Source organism: Stenella coeruleoalba (genome assembly GCF_951394435.1).
Source record: "Stenella coeruleoalba genome assembly, chromosome: 4".
In the NCBI taxonomy this organism is placed as follows: Eukaryota; Metazoa; Chordata; class Mammalia; order Artiodactyla; family Delphinidae; genus Stenella; species Stenella coeruleoalba.
In genome coordinates this window covers 61,029,011-61,045,705 of record NC_137149.1, presented here as the reverse complement: position 1 = coordinate 61,045,705, position 16,695 = coordinate 61,029,011, and the positions used below count along the sequence as shown (strand labels likewise).

The 16,695-nt window shown below is 38.1% G+C and overlaps 1 long non-coding RNA gene across 1 annotated transcript in view; it reads left to right on the top strand.

Moving 5' to 3' along the window:
- The window catches only part of LOC307186006, a 424,126-nt gene extending 408,027 nt beyond the window's left edge, over positions 1-16,099 (top strand). The window contains exon 8 of the long non-coding RNA XR_013828233.1: positions 15,992-16,099. This is a non-coding gene — a long non-coding RNA (uncharacterized lncRNA). The remainder of the gene's footprint in view (positions 1-15,991) is intronic.
- The last annotated feature ends 596 nt before the right edge of the window (positions 16,100-16,695 follow it).

Genomic DNA, 16,695 nt, shown 5'->3' with positions numbered 1-16,695 from the left:
AATGCCAAAGTTAAGCAACAAAATAAAGTATCATTGGATTATAACCCAAAGTATAAAGCAAGTACCAATGAGTCCATCCTAATATAAATAAATGCGTTAGACTATAACTCCCCACTCTTTCGGTGTGTATTGCCTAGAGCAACTGTTATGGGTTGAATTATGTCCCCCAAAACTACATGTGTTGAAGTACAAGCTCCTAGTACCTTGGAATTTGACTTTTTTGGGAATAGGGCCATTGCAGATGTAATTAGTCAAAATTAAGCCATACTGGAGTGGGGGGGGCTCCTAATCTAATATGACTAGAGTCCTTTTAAAATGCGGAAATTTGGACAGAGTCACAAGCATAGGGACAACACCAAGTGAAATGAAGGTAGAGATCGAGGTGATGTGTGTACAAATCAAAGAACTTGAAAGATGCCAGCGAACCGCCAGAAGCTGGGAGAAAGGCATGGAACAGATTCTCCCTCACCACACTCAGAACAAGCCGACTGCTTGACCTCAGATTTTCTCGCCTCCAGAACTGTGAGACAATAAATGTCTGATACGTAAGCCAGCCAGATAGTGGTACTTTGTTACGGTAGCCCCAGGAAACTAAACTGAAGCGACTTCCTTTCAAAGAGTAGAATATGGAAAGAAAAAAGAGTAACTTTACAGTGGAGAAACCTGACAAACACCATCTCAGCCAGGTGATAGAGGTTAACATCAATAGTGATGAGTCACATTTATTTATCCTTAATGTAATGTGATGAAAAGGGCACTTTCCCTCTGTGGTCTTCCTCACAAAAACCCATAACCCCAGTCTAGTCATAAGAACAATATCAGACAAATCCCAACTGAGGGACAGTCTATGAAATACATGACTGGTACTCCCCAAAACTGTCAAGGTCATCAAAATCAAGGAAAGCCTGAGGGACTGTCACAGCCTAGAGGAGTCTAAGGAGACCTGATGACTAAAGATAATGTGCTTTCTGGATGGGATCCAAGAACAGAAAATAGGCATCAGGATAAAAGTAAGAAAATGTGAATAAATTATAAACTACAGTTAATAATATGTCAATATTGGTTAATTAATTATAATAAAGGTATCAAACAATATAAGATGTTAGTAATATTACTTATTAAAGAATAAGAAACTGGGCCTGGGTTATATAGGAATTCTCTGTATTCTCAACTTTTATGTTAATCCAAAACTTCTCAAAAATTGTTTATTTTAAAAAGTAAGTGAAAAAAATTGGATCAGCTACACATCTGGTACTGTACTTAAAATACGTAAAGCAAAGTATTGTGAAATACAGGTATATTTTATGTGAAATTCAGTTTGCAGTAATTCCCAACATGCTCATAAAAGCCAATGTGTACATTAAATAAAAAATAGTGTGATCATAAATTATTAATACAAATTATGCAGTTCAGTGAGGCAGAATGACATTTCAAACATGATCTCCAACAGTTTTTTTTCCGCGCAGGCTCAGCGGCCATGGCTCACGGGCCCAGCCGCTCCGCGGCATGTGGGATCTTCCCGGACCAGAGCTCGAACCCGCGTCCCCTGCATTCGCAGGCAGACTCTCAACCACTGCGCCACCAGGGAAGCCCCCAACAGTTTTTTTATCCTTTCAAAATTGAGACTAGTAAATCGTTTTTCCCTGTCAGTTTACTATCATAATATTCTTTGACATATTATCCTCAGACAGTTACATAAACAACTTGTGGTTCATTTCATTTCAGTTGAATAATTTTTTATGTTCTACAGTAAAGACTTAAAAAAAGCAGAGTCAAATATTTATCAGTATTTTTTAATCCTGTGTATTACATGCAAAATCAAGCCTGTTTTGGGATTTGGGACAGACTTGTCAATTTCAGGCTATTGCTTTTTAAAATCAACAGAAGGCAAGGTGGACAATTTTAAAAAGCATCTGAACCACTAAACTACCAAGTCATGTGTATTATATTAACTTTCCCAACAGGACAAATATTTTCCATAATTATTTTGTGTGTGTGTATGGGGGGGCAACATTTAAAATCTACTCTCTTAGCATAGCTTTCAAGTATATAATACAGTATTTTTCACTATAGTCATTATGCTACATATTAGATCCCCAGAATTTGTCTTATAACTGGAAGTTCGTACACTTTGACCAACATCTCTCCATTTCCCCCAGCTCCCAGCCCCTGGCAACCACCATTCAACTCTGTTTTTATGAGTTTTATACTCTCTATGAGTTCAGCATTTTTGGATTCCAAATATAATTGAGTTCAAAGGGAATTTGCCTTTCTCTGTCTGACTCATTTCACTTAGCATAATGCCCTCAAGGTCCATCCATGTTGTCACAAATTGCGTGATTTCCTTCTTTTTACTACTGAGTAATCTTCCGTGTGTGTGTGTGTGTGTGTGTGTGTGTGTGTGTGTGTGTGTGTGTATTATTCATTCATCTATTGATGGACACAGGTTGTTCCCATGTCTTGGCTATTGTGAATGATGCTACAATAAACACGGGGGTGGAGATATCTTTTCAAGATAGGAAAAACTTTTTAAAAATTGAGATATAGTTGATGTACAATATTATATAAATTACAGGTGTAGAACATAATGATTCACAATTTTTAAAGGTTATACTCCATTTATAGTTATTAGAAAATATTAACTATATTCCCTGTGTTGTACAATATATCCTTGTAGCTTATTTATTGTATACATAATAGTTTGTACCTCTTAATCCAATACCTCTACCTTGCCTCTCCTCCCTTCCCTTTCCCCACTGGTAACCACTAGTTCCCCATATCTGTGAGTCTGTCTCCATTTTGTTATATTCACTAGTTTGTTGTATTTTTTTAGATTCTACATAAAAGTGATATCATACAGTCTTTATCTTTCTATGTCTGACTTATTTCACTTAGCATAATACCCTCCATGTCCATTCATGTTGTTACAAATGGCAAAATTTCATTCTTTTTTATGACTAAGTAATGTTCCATTTTATGTATGTATGTATGTATGTATACCATATCTTTTGTATCCATTCATCTGTTGATGGACACTTTGGTTGTCCATACGGAACACTTTGGTTCTGTATCTTGGATATTGTAAATAATGCTGCTGTGAACATTGGGATAATGTATCTTTTTGAATTAGTGGGATTTTTTTTTTTTTTTGGATATACACCCAGGAGTGGAATTGCTGAGTCATATGATAGTTCTATTTTTAGTTTTATGAGACACTGTCATACTGTTTTCCACAGTGGCTGAACCAACTTACATTCCCACCAACAGTGTATGAGGGTCCCCTTTTCTCCACATCCTTGCCAACAATAGTTTTTGGTGGTCTTTTTGTTGATTGCCATTTTGACAGGTGTGAGGTGGTATCTCATGGTTTTAATTTGCCTTTCTCTGATGATTAATGATGTTGAGCATCTTTTCATGGGCCTGTTGGCCATCTGTATGTCTTCTTTGAAAAAATGTCTGTTCTGGTCTTCTGCCCATTTTTCAATTGGGTTGTTTGTTTTTTTGGTGTTGAGTTTTATGAGCTGTTTATATATTTTGGATATTAAGTCCTTAAATTAAAAATTAAAAAGAAATATAATTATCAGTCATATCATTTGCAAATATTTTCTCCCATTCAGTAGATTGTGTTTTTGTTTTGTCAGTGGTTTCCTTTGCTGTGCAAAACCTTTTAAGTCTAATTAGGTCCCATTTATTTATTTTTGCCTTTATTTTCTTTGCTTTAGGTGATAGGCCCAAAAATTATTGCTTTAATTTATGTCAAAGAGTATTCTTCCTATGTTTTCTTCTAGGAGTTTTAGATATCTGTCTTACATTTAGGTCTTTAATGCATTCTGAGTTTATTTTTGTATATGGTGTTAGAGGGTGTTCTAAATTCATTCATCTACACATAGCTGTCCAGTTTTCCCAGCACCACTTATCGAAGATACTGTTTTTTCCTCATTGTATATTTTTGCCTCCTTTGTTGTAGACTAACTGACCATAAGTATGTGGGTTTATTTCTGGGTTCTCTATTCTGTTCCATTGATCTATGTATCTGTTTCTGTACCAGTACCGTACTGTTTATTATATTTTATTTTATTTATTTTTTTTTGCGGTACGCGGGCCTCTCACTGTTGTGGCCTCTCCCGTTGCAGAGCACAGGCTCCAGATGCGCAGGCTCAGTGGCCATGGCTCACGGGCCCAGCTGCTCCGCGACATGTGGGATCTTCCCAGACTGGGGCATAAACCCGTGTCCCCTGCATCGGCAGGCGGACTCTAAACCACTGCGCCACCAGGGAAGCCCTACCATACTGTTTTGGTTATTGTAGTTTTGTAGTGTAGTCTGAAGTCAGGGAGCATGTTTTCTCTAGCTCCATTTTTCTTTTTCAAGATTGTTTTGGCTATTTGGGGTCTTTTTGTTTCCATACAAAATTTTAAATTTATTTGTTCTAGTTCTGTGAAAAATGCCATTGGTATTTCAATAGAGATTGCATTGACTCTGTAGATTGCCTTGGGTAGTATGGTCATTTTAACAATATTGATTCTTCCCATCCACGAACACAGCATCATCGTCAGTTTCTTTCATCAGTGTTTTATAGTTTTCTGAGTACAGGTCTTTTACCTCCTTAGGTAGGTTTATTCCTAAGTAATTTATTCTTTTTGATGCAATGGTAAATGAGATTGTTTCCTTAATTTCTCTTTCTGATAGTTTGTGGTTAGTGTATAGAAATGCAACAGATTTCTGTATATTAATTTTGTATCCTGCAACTTTACTGAATTCATTGATGAGCTCTAGTTTTCTGGTGGTGTCTTTAGAGACAACACTTCTTAAGAATAGATTAGAAACATTTTATTGAGAAGTATATGTCTGGAAATAAATAATTTCCATCTTGCTTCTCATGTTACTAATAATTAGCATTCGTCTAATTGAATGCTAATTCAATTGAATGGTGAATCATCCCAGTTTCAATGAGTGGAGAAGTGTCAGTCTGAGTGTTTTTGAGTTATTATAGGAAGTAGACCTTACAGAATTGTTGAAAAATACAGGTCCAGAAGAGGTTTTAGATCAGAGGTTGAGTCACCAACCAGTCAATTAGAGAAGCCATGTCCTACCAGCGATAGATGTAGAACCATGAAAGGAGAGTTTGTGGAGAAGACTATGAGAAACCATTGCTTCTGAGTAGCTGCTGAATCAGTGAGTCCACAGCCAAGTGACCGGGGGAGAACCTGAGGTCACTGTTGGTCAGCATGGCCAGGAGCCAAAGAGGAACAACCTCAAAAGTTGCTGTGAGGAATAATAATGAATGTCTATGAAAACTCAGCACACAATGTCTGGCACACGGTAAGTACTCCATAAACATAAGATCCATGAAGGCAGGGATTTTTTTATCTGATTTGTTCATTGCTGGAACCTCAGCTCCTAGCCCTGCTTAGTTACATTTTATATAATTAATTGATTAATAGCAGCTTCTTATATTGCTATTTTTGTATTTGTTGTTAATGTAAGGTCACGTGGTTTATGACGTTCATGAAAAGTGATATCATGATTTCTTTTTAATCTCCAACCCACCTAGGCAGGGCCCATCCTTAAAATATTTAGGTAAGACAGGTGTGCTGTTGAGTTTCCAATATATCAGGTGTTTCTACCTTCTTAGACTTTGAGAATCAGTCTTTTCTAATATCCTAATTATTCAACAGCATTTACCCCTGCCCCCCATCTCCCAATTCATCACATGAATGCACTCTTAAAGGCTTGTGGTAGTCACTTTTGATTTTTACTTCTCTCCTTAGGCATTGTAGCATAACCTTTGCTGAACAAACTTCTGTTATTTCCCAGCTCTCAGAGTCTACGTGTAATACTTTATAACACTTGAAGTCATGTGTCATGCTTTCTCCTCTCTTCCTGTTAGTTTCCTGGGTGTAGCAAATGCCATTGTTGTTTCACCTAACCCTTGCAGTGTCCAGCATATAAAGTGGGGACAAAAGTGTGCCCTTTTAAAGGCTACAGCCATTTCTAAATTCTAGGGTGAATGCCAACATCCTCCCTTTGCTCTTTTAAGGACCTCTTTTGATGACTCTTTTAGCGTTGCATATATAAGGACATGAGAAAGTGAAAACACTCATGCTTCAGACCAAGCTGTTGCTAATATTTAATCATATAAAAGACTGCTTATTTTGAGTTGAGTTAGTCTTTGCAAAGATTATTACGTTGTTAGGATACATTGTTTTCTCTGGCTAAGAACAAGTAGGGAGGGTGAATTAAGAGCTGAGAAAAGATGAATTTATTCCAAAGAAAGAGAATCAAGCCCCATTAATATGGAAATAAGCCATCAGCTGACAAAGATGTGTCTAGTGGGAAAATTTAGATCAAAGATAATGAGGCAACACATTAGAGGAAGAAAATTATCAGAGAGCCAGTTTTAACCTTTCCTTATCTAGATTATAATTCCTTTCCATTTAAGAGAATGGACTCTACAGACAAATTGCCTGGGAATGAATCCTGGGTTGATCACTTATTAGTTAAATGTCTTTGGGAAATTTATATATCTTCCCCATGTTTCATTGTCTTATCTAGAAAGCAGGGATAATAATAATACCTTTATCATAGGATTGGTGGGATAAATAAGTGAATATATATACAGTGTCTAGTCCTAGCAAGTGCTGAATGTATTATTGTTATTATTACCAACATTATGATTATCCCCAAGAGTTACTAAAATAGTAAAGATAAGAGTATCGCTCTGGCTATGTTTAGGGGCCTGTGTCCATGTTTTGGGATGCAGTATGTTCAGGAATGAGAAAGTGGTGATGAGACAGCTGGAGGCAACCTGTAAGACAGAAAAGAAGTGATATGCAAGACAAAATGGATTTCTAGGACACACAAGGAGTGATTTCAGAAATACTTAGGAAGAGAATTAGACTTCTTGCAGTTATGCAGTATGGGAGCTCAGATTATTGTTGCACATATATTAAAAGTAATAAACATCCTAGAGGGCTGAAGAACTTCAGGACACTGAGGTTTTGATTATTATTTTAATAAATATTTACATATGTCACAGACAATTTATTGGTCACTGTGTGAGCATAACACTTTCTAGGTGTTAGAGATACAGCTGGAACTTACATTTTGGTTGGGGAGAAAAATAATGAGCTAGTAAACAAATACATACAAGATAATTATGGATGGCGATAAATGCTATTAAGCAGGGCATAATGATAGAGAGTAATTTCTAAGCACATACTTTCCATAAGGTTATCAGGAAAGGATTCTCTGAAAAAGAAGTATTTAGGCTGAAACATAAAATATGTGAAAGACGGAGCCTAAAAAGCCAAGAGAATAGTTTACCAGGTAGAGGGAAAGCCAAGTGCAAGTGTTCTGGAGCAAGAAAAATCTTGATGTGTTCAAGACACAAAAAGGAGGCCAGACTGGCTGGAGTTTTGTGCAGCAGGGAAAGCAGTAAGAGATGGTGCAGGCAAGAGAGGTAGAACCCAGGTCACGCTCAACCTTGAAGACAAGGGTGAGGATTGTGGATTTTCTTCTAAAACAAGGAAAAACCATTCATAGGTTTTAAGTGGGGTGGGGGGTGAAATAATATATTTTATAACTTAAAAATACCATAGATGAATTTCCATGTTTCTAAAGCAGATCTCTCCACTGATGCCCAAGATCAAGGACATCAAATTGTCCTTTCTAGTGGATTTTTCCCAGTAACACTCAAATATGCTCTTTTTTCTACCATCTTTTAAAAAATGTTCTCAATCCCCATTCCCACTTTATTTACCATCTTATTGCTCTCATTTCCTTTACATTAGAAAGAAGGAAGGAGGGAAGGAAGGAAGGAAAGGAAAGGAAGGGAGAGAGAGAGGAAGGAAGGAAAGGAAGGGAGAGAGAGGAAGGAAGGAAAGGAAGGGAGAGAGAGGGAGGAAAGAAAGGAAGGGAGAGAAGGAGGAAGGAGGGAAGGAAGGAAGAAGGAAGGAAGGAAGAAGGAAGGGAGGGAGGGAGGAAAGAAAAGGAAAGGAAGGGAGAGAGAGAGGAAGGAGGGAAGGAAGGGAGGGAGGGAAGAAGGAAGGAAGGAAGAGAGAAAATGACTTGAAAAAGTTGTCTGTACTCTCTTACTGCAAGGTATCTAATTCCATTCTCTTTTAATCACATTCTAAATAGACTTGCACCCCACTCCACAGAAACTGCCCTTTATCATGGTTATCAGTGACCTTCATGTTACTAAAGCCACCTTGTCTGTTCTCAGTGTTTTATCTCAGGTGACCTATCAGCAACTGTTGCCACTGTTCATACTACCTCCTCCTTCCATCACTGGCTTTCAGGATAACACGTTCTCCTAACATCCCTCCGACTCTTTTGGATCCTCAGTCACTTTTGGTTTCTTCTTGTCTCCTCAGTCTCTAAATGTTGGCATCTCCTGCACCACTATTCTATCTGTATTCCCTAGATTACTTTATCCATTCCTGTACCTTTTAAATATCATTTATATTTCTGAAGTCTCTCACATTTAGAGCTCCATCTTGAACCCCTACTCTGAACTTCAGACCCACATATTTAACTGTCTACTTAACACCTTGGATGTCTAACAGAACATGTTAAAGCAGCGGTCCCCAACCTTTTTGGCAGGGACCGTTTTGTGGAAGACGATGTTTCCACGGCCGGGGTGGACGGGGAGACAGTTCAGGCAGTAACGCGAGCGATGGGGAGCGGTGGGGAGCGGCCGATGAAGCTGTGCTCGCTCACCACTGCTCACCTCCTGCTGTGCGGCCGGGTTCCTAACAGGCTGCAGCCCAGTACAGGTCCGCGCCCTGGGGGGGTTGGGGACCCCTTGTTTAAAACGTAGCTCCTGCTGCCTGTCCCCCACCTGCACAAAAAGAAATGGCTCCGTTCTGTTCATGGTAGTTTCATTGTTCCAACTGCACAGGCCAAAACCTTGAAGCCATTCTTAAAGCTTCTTTTATCCACTTTATTGTCAAACCTGGTTGGTTCCACTATCAAAATATATTCATAAGCTCTCTAGTTATTTTTACCTCCACTGTTGCTATCCTTGAAAAAACCACTGTTATCTCTTGTGTAGATGCTTGCAATTGGCTCCTAAATGTTACCTCTGTTTTTATTTTTGTTCCCCTAAATATATTCTTACTATAGCAGCCACAGTGATACTTTTCAAACAAATTTCTCGTCATATCACTCCTCGATTTAAAGAGGAGTAGTTTTGGTAGATTCAGTGGTGTCCCTTCCCACTCAAAATAAAAACTAAAGATCTTTTTTGTCTGTAAGTTATGAGGGTGTACATGATCTGGCCCTTTTTGACATCTCTAAATACTTGCTTCTCATTTACTCTGCTCCAACCACAGTGACTTCCTGGCCATTTCTCAAACATTCCAGGCATGCTTCTGCTTTATGAGCTTTGAACTTGCTCCTTCCACTGCCTGGACAATCCTTCACCTAGACATTCACATGGGTGGTTCACTAACTTTCAGCAGATAGTGATCAGCCTGGAAACACAAACCAAATGAAGTCTTTCAACAGAGAAGATTTGATATGGAATTGGTGAATCGGGTGAAGGACGGGAACAGCCAAAAGCAACAGTAAGGTTAACACCAGATAGTAAAGGCAGGAAGCAGCTACCACCTCTATAAGTAGGAGAAGCAAATGGAAGGGTTTGGGGCTATCAGAACCCAGCAGCTCAGAAGAGTGGCCATGGAGATGTGGCTCAGACACCTGAGGCTGGCGTGCTGATCATCTGGTGCTGGGACCTCAGGAGCTCAGAGGAGGAACCCAGAAGATTTTGTCCCGTATCGCAGAGGAAGAACCATTGCCCATTTGCACTGATGCCTCAGAGGAGCAAATGAGGGCACTGGAGAACTGAGACCTAGAACTGTGAATTGGATGTTCTCAGGGGTCAGAATGAGACTGGTTCTGAAAGTGCCAACAAAAATGGAAAAATAGAATCAACTCTCTTCCAGAAGGTGCCACTTCTACAGTGATGCTGACAGGAATAGAAAGCAACTAGGAATGAAGAAATCCCTTCCTTCCTTTTCCTGCATTCCAGTCTCTTCTTAGTGAACTCTGTTGGGAGAAATGGTAAGAAACCAGCTGACAATAGAGAAATACAACTTATAGAGCGCCAACCATCAACCTGCAGAATATAGAATCACAATGACTTGATTCCTGGGCTCTATTCATAGAGAGAAAGTCTGACTCAGTAGATGTTAAGTGAGTACCAAAAACTCCAAAAATCGGTGTTGCTGTTGTTGTTTTTGGCTGCACGGCATGCAGGAATCTTAGTTCCTTGACCAGGGATCGTGCCCTCCTGCAATGGAAGCACAGAGTCCTAACCACTGTCTTTCCGCCAGGGAAGTTCCCCCCAAATTGGTGTTTTTAAGGTATCCAGGTGATTCTGAAATTCAGCTAGATTTGGAAACCCTGACCTGGAATAAACCCTTCATTCTCTAGTAAGGAAACTGAACAAAGAGAAGTGTCTTATGGTCTATGATGGCTTATTTTTATGTGTCAATTAGCCTGGGCCATGGGGTGCCCAGCTATCTTAGTCAAACGTTATTCTGGGTGTTTCTGTGTTTTGGAGTGAGTTTAACATTGAAATTGGTGGACTGGGTAGAGCAGTTTGCCCTCAATGATCTGGATGTGCCTCATCCAATCAGTTGTTCTATTCAGGCCTGCATAGAATAAAAAGGCTGACGCCTCCCTGATTAAGAGAGAATTCCTCCTCCCTGACTGTCTTTGAGCTGGGACATTGGCTTTTTCCTGTCTTCAAACTGGAACTGAAACATTGGCTCTTCCCAGATTTCAAGGCTGAGGGCTTTGAACTAAATCTACACCATTGGCTCTCCTAGGTCTCCAGCTTGTTAAATGCAGATCTTGGAATTTTTTTGTTTGTTTGTTTAAGGTGTTTTTTTTTTTAACTGAAGTATAGTTGATTTACAATGTTTCAAATGTAGAGCAAAGTGATTCAGTTGTATACATGTACATATATATATATTTTCAGATTCTTTTCCATTGTTGGTTATTAGAAGACATTGAATATAGTTCCCTATGCTATACAGTAGGTTCTTTTTGTTTATATATTTTATATATAGTAGTGTGTAGCAGATTTTGGAATTTGTCAGCCTCCATATTTGCATGATCTCATTTTTATAGTAAATCTTTTTCTATGTATATTGGTTCCGTTTCTCTGGAGAATCCTGACTCATATATGGTGTGTAACTCTGAAGTAAAATGTAAGAAAAAAATGAAAACTTATCTTCCTAAGTATTTGTCATCAACAATCACTGTGTGCTTAGCATGGATCATTTGTTCTTCTATACTTGGTTTATTGATCCACTGGGTATAAATTATGTTTCACATTCACTTGAATGAAAACATAATCACATATATTAGAGTATAATGATACACTGTATTTTTTCCCAAGTAATTAGGAGATGGCCATTAGGGCACCACAAAACCCAGCGTTTAGCCCAGTGATGTCTAACAAATTGTTAGACATTAGACATTGTTAGATCTGGAAGAGAGAAAGGTAATAGCAAATGTATAAGATATGTGGGTGATGCAAAGATTATAAATGATACAACTAACAGAAAGGGAAAAAATGGAGTAAGTATTACTTTCAGGGGATTTTATGTACACAGAATGAACAAAGTGGGATTGAATATGGAAAAATATCCCAATCAATGTGGTATGAAGTGAGAAAAATATTCCAGTAAGATGCGAGCTGTTTGAGAACAGGGTATGATTGTCCTTTTCTGTGTGACTGTGGGGAAGCTTCTCTGTGTGTTAACAAGCACGTTTGGTGGGGATAATAGCATGTTTTCAGTCTAGAGCACTGTGTCATAAACCTATATGATTTAGATTTTAAAATACCCCAGACTATTAATCAAAGGAACAGAATCAGTGCAGGCGAAAGGCACTCTAAACTTACCCTGTCCTCCATACATTTTGGAACACCATAGTTCTAAACTATGAAGGCTAGAATGCCAGTGGAGAATAATTAGAATAATTGTACTTTAAGATTCAAATCTGGGACTATCTGATTACTTCTTTTCCTGATAGTTTCTCTTCTCACCAAATATATTAAATATCTTAATATATTGCTGTTCTTCCCCCAAATATATTAAAATATAAACTATTTTTATTAAACTTGCTATTTATTCTCAAAGAAAACAGAGATAATTCTTGGTATTTCAAGCCTATGAGAATTTTTCCTTGATTTCATACACTGCTGTCCTACTGACAGCAATAAGCAGAAAAATACATGCACAGGACTTTGCATGACATCTGCTGGTTAAGAGTGTACATGATACAAGAGCTTATGTTTCTCCAAACACATCAGTGAGTAACTTCTCAAGGCTGCCCATGTAAGGACAATGCCCGCAGGACCAGAAGGCTTCCTTTCACCCAAAGTGTTCCATAGATCCATTCTTTAAAGGGCAGGATTTCACTTTACATAAGTAAACACTAATAAAATAGAGGCCAAAAGACAGTCTGATTGGGACATCCTAACCTCCTCATCTCCTGTATCTGACTATTTTCTTGCATGCCATGGCATTTCCTCTGAAAACACATTAACTTGGCAAATCAGCAACTGCAGCTAACTTAAAAGTTGGTGAATGACTGAAAGCAGCAGTGAGTTCTAGTAACACAGAAGGTGTGTGATAGGGATGGCACCTTGTAAGAGATCAGTATAATCTGAGGGTCAAGAGGTAGCCCTCACCAGCCCAAGGTATTTCTTATCATTACCTTAAGTTACAGTATTTGAAGATTATATCTTTAGTTTAAGGTATATCCCTTATTAATATGCAATAATATAGTTTATCCATTTGCAGCGTAATTAGAATTACTTTTGTACTCCTAACTCTCCATTTGCCTCTCATCTGGATCCAGTCTCTGACCTCTGCAACCCCAGGTCTTGACCACAGCAGACTGCATCACCCAGGCTCCCTTGCTCTCTGGCTTCTGGGTGGGTTGGCCAGTGCGAGGCAGCAGCAGGAGAACAGGTGGCAGGAGGAGTGAGAGATCACAGTGTTTTACTTTACTCCTTCCCTGCTTGGGTGCTGTGCCTTTGGCAGGGGCTGTGTCTCTCCATGAGCATAACTCCTATCTAGGGTTCTTCCTTCTGGGTTCAGGAACTTGCCATTGTTAGTTTCTGAGTGTCCCCACCATCCTTTGTCATTCCCGTAGCTTTGATCATGCCTCTTTAAGTAGTGGCTTCAATAATGGCTCTTCATTTGAACCCTATTCTTATTTACCAGGACCTTTAATGATAACTTTCTATGGGAGACCCACTTTATATAAAGGGGAAGAAACAAAAGGAGAGGAGGGATAATAGAAGAAGGAGGAAGGGTGATGAAAGGTCAGGAGGCTACAAGGGTGGGCTTCACACTTTATTTGGGACAGACTTTCCCAAAATGACAACACCTAGGTATGTGATAGCCCCTACTGTACAAATTAATATTCTGTGTTTGGGGGTGATTTTTGTTTATTACTCTATTAGAACTTAGGCTCTATGAGAGCAGAGTAGTTTTTGGTTTTGTGTTGTTTCTTTTTGACTGTTTTGTCTACAATAACCAAATACCTAAAACTGAGCATATAGTAACTCAACAATAAGTATTTGTTAAATTGGAGTAGTAACTGGATTATTGTTGGAATACATAAATTAATGGATGGATAGATAAATAGTCATTCCCTGATTCATTTTCTTTAAATAGCCTACATATCCTTGGATCCTATCCTGATTATTTCTTGGAGACACAGTGATATATACTAACTAAGGTGCAATCAGAAAAAATAAGGGATGCTGAAATGATATGCTCTGATAGCAAAGGATTCTACTTAATTACATTTAACATAAATACACTGTACAGCAATAAAAAAATTAAACTTCCCAGTTATTGCAAAGATTAAAAACATGCATTATAACAAACAGTTTTGTTTTGTTTTGTTTTTATTGACTGGGTCATTCCATCATTGGATTACTTGAATAATATATATATATATATATATATATATATATATATATATATATATATATATAGCAGGTTCTTATTAGTCATCCATTTTATACACATCAGTGTATACATATCAATCCCAATCGCCCAATTCATCACACCACCACCACCACCCCCCTGCCGCTTTCCCTGCTTGGTGTCCATACATTTGTTCTCTACATCTGTGTCTCAATTTCTGCCCTGCAAACCAGTTCATCTGTACCATTTTTCTAAGTTCCACATCTATGCATTAATATACGATATTTGTTTTTCTGACTTACTGCACTCTGCATGACAATCTCTAGATCCATCCACGTCTCTACAAATCACCCAAATTTCTTTCTTTTTATGGCTGAGTAATATTCCATTGTATGTATGTACCACATCTTCTTTATCCATTCGTCTGTCGATGGGCATTTAGGTTGCTTCCGTGACCTGGCTATTGTAAAAAGTGCTACAATGAACATTGGGGTGCATGTGTCTTTTTGAATTATGGTTTTCTCTGGGTATATGCCCAGTAGTGGGATTTCTGTGTCATATGGTAGTTCTATTTTTAGTTTTTTTGGACCCTCCATACTATTCTCCATAGTGGCTGTATCAATGTACATTCCCACCAACAGTGCAAGAGGGTTTCCTTTTATCCACACCCTCTCCAGCATTTACTGTTTGTAGATTTTTTGATGATGGCCATTCTGACTGGTGTGAGGTGATACCTCATTGTAGTTTTGATTTGCATTTCTCTAATGATTAGTGACATTGAGCATCCTTGCATGTGTTTGTTGGCAATCTGTATATCTTCTTTGGAGAAATGTTTATGTAGGTTTTCTGCCCATTATTGGGTTGGATTGTTTATTTTTTTTTGATATCAAGCTTCATGAACTGCTTGTATATTTTGGAGATTAATTTTTTGTCAGTTGCTTCATTTGCAAATATTTTCTCCCATTCTGAGGGTTGTCTTTTTGTCTTGTTTATGGTTTCCTTCGCTGTGCTAAACGTTTTAAGTTTCATTAGGTCCAATTTGTTTATTTTTGTTTTCATTTCTATTTCTCTAGGAGGTGGGTCAAAAAGGATCTTGCTGTGATTGATGTCACAGAGTGTTCTGCCTATGTTTTCCTCTAAGAGTTTTACAGTGTCTGGCCTTACATTTAGGTCTTTAATCCATTTGGAGTTTATTTTTGTGTATGGTGTTAGGGACTGTTCTAATTTCATTCTTTTACATGTAGCTGTCCAGTTTTCCCAGCACCACTTATTGAAGAGACTGTCTTTTCTCCATTGTATATTCTTGCCTCCTTTATCTAAAATAAGGTGACCATATGTGCGTGGGTTCATCTCTGTGCTTTCTAACCTGTACAATTGATCTATATTCTGTCTTTGTGCCAGTACCATACTGTCTTGATTACTGTAGCTTTGTAGTATAGTCTGAAGTCAGGGAGCCTGATTCCTCCAGCTCCGTTTTTTGTTCTCAAGATTGCTTTGGCTATTTGGGGTCTTTTATGTTTCAATACAAATTGTGAAATTTTTTGTTCTAATTCTTTGAAAAATGCCATTGGTGGTTTGATAGGGATTGCATTTAATCTGTAGATTTCTCTGGGTTGTATAGTCATTTTCACAATGTTAATTCTTCCAATCCCAAAATATGGTATACCTCTCTATGGGTTTGTATCATCTTTTATTTCTTTCATCAGTGTCTTTTAGTTTTCTGCATACAGGTCTTTTGTCCCCTTAGGTAGGTTTCTTCCTAGGTATTTTATTCTTTTTCCTGCAGTGGAAAATGGGAGTGTTTCCTTAATTTCTCTTTCATATTTTCCATCATTAGTGTGTAGGAATGCAAGAGATTTCTGTACATTAATTTTGTATCCTGCTACTTTACCAAATTCTTTGATAGTTCTGGTAGTTTCCTGATAGCATCTTTAGGATTCTCTATGTATAGTATCACGTCGTCTGCAAACAGTGACAGTTTTACTTCTTCTTTTATGATTTGGATTCTTTTATTTCTTTTTCTTCTCAGATTACTGTGGCTAAAACTTCCAAAACTATGTTGAATAAGAGTGGTGAGAGTGGACAACCTTGTCTTTTTCCTGATCTTAGAGGAAATGATTTCAGCTTCTCACCATTGCGAATGATGTTGGCTGTGGGTTTGTCATATATGGCCTTTATTATGCTGAGGTAAGTTCCCTCTACACCTACTTCCTAGAGGGTTTTTATCATAAATTGGTGCTGAATTTGTCAAAAGATTTTTCTGCATCTATTGAGATGATAATTTGGTTTTTATCCTTCAATTTTTTAATATGGTGTATCACATTGATTGATTTGCATATATTGAATAATCCTTGCATTCCTGGGATAAACCCCACTTGATCATGGTGTATGATTCTTTTAATGTGCTGTTGGATTCTGTTTGCTAGTATTTTGTTGAGGATTTTTGCATCTATGTTCATCAGTGATATTGGCCTGTAGTTTTCTTTTCTGTGACATCTTTGTCTGCTTTTGGCATCAGGGTGATGGTGGCCTCGTAGAATGAGTTGGGAAGTGTTCCTCCCTCTGCTATATATTGGAAGAGTTTGAGAAAGATAGGTGTTAGCTCTTTTCTAAATGTTTGATAGAATTCACCTGCGAAGCCCAATCTGGTCCTGGGCTTTTGTTTGTTGGAAGATTTTTAATCACAGTTTCAATATCAGTGCTTGTGATTGGTCTGTTCATATTTTCTATTTC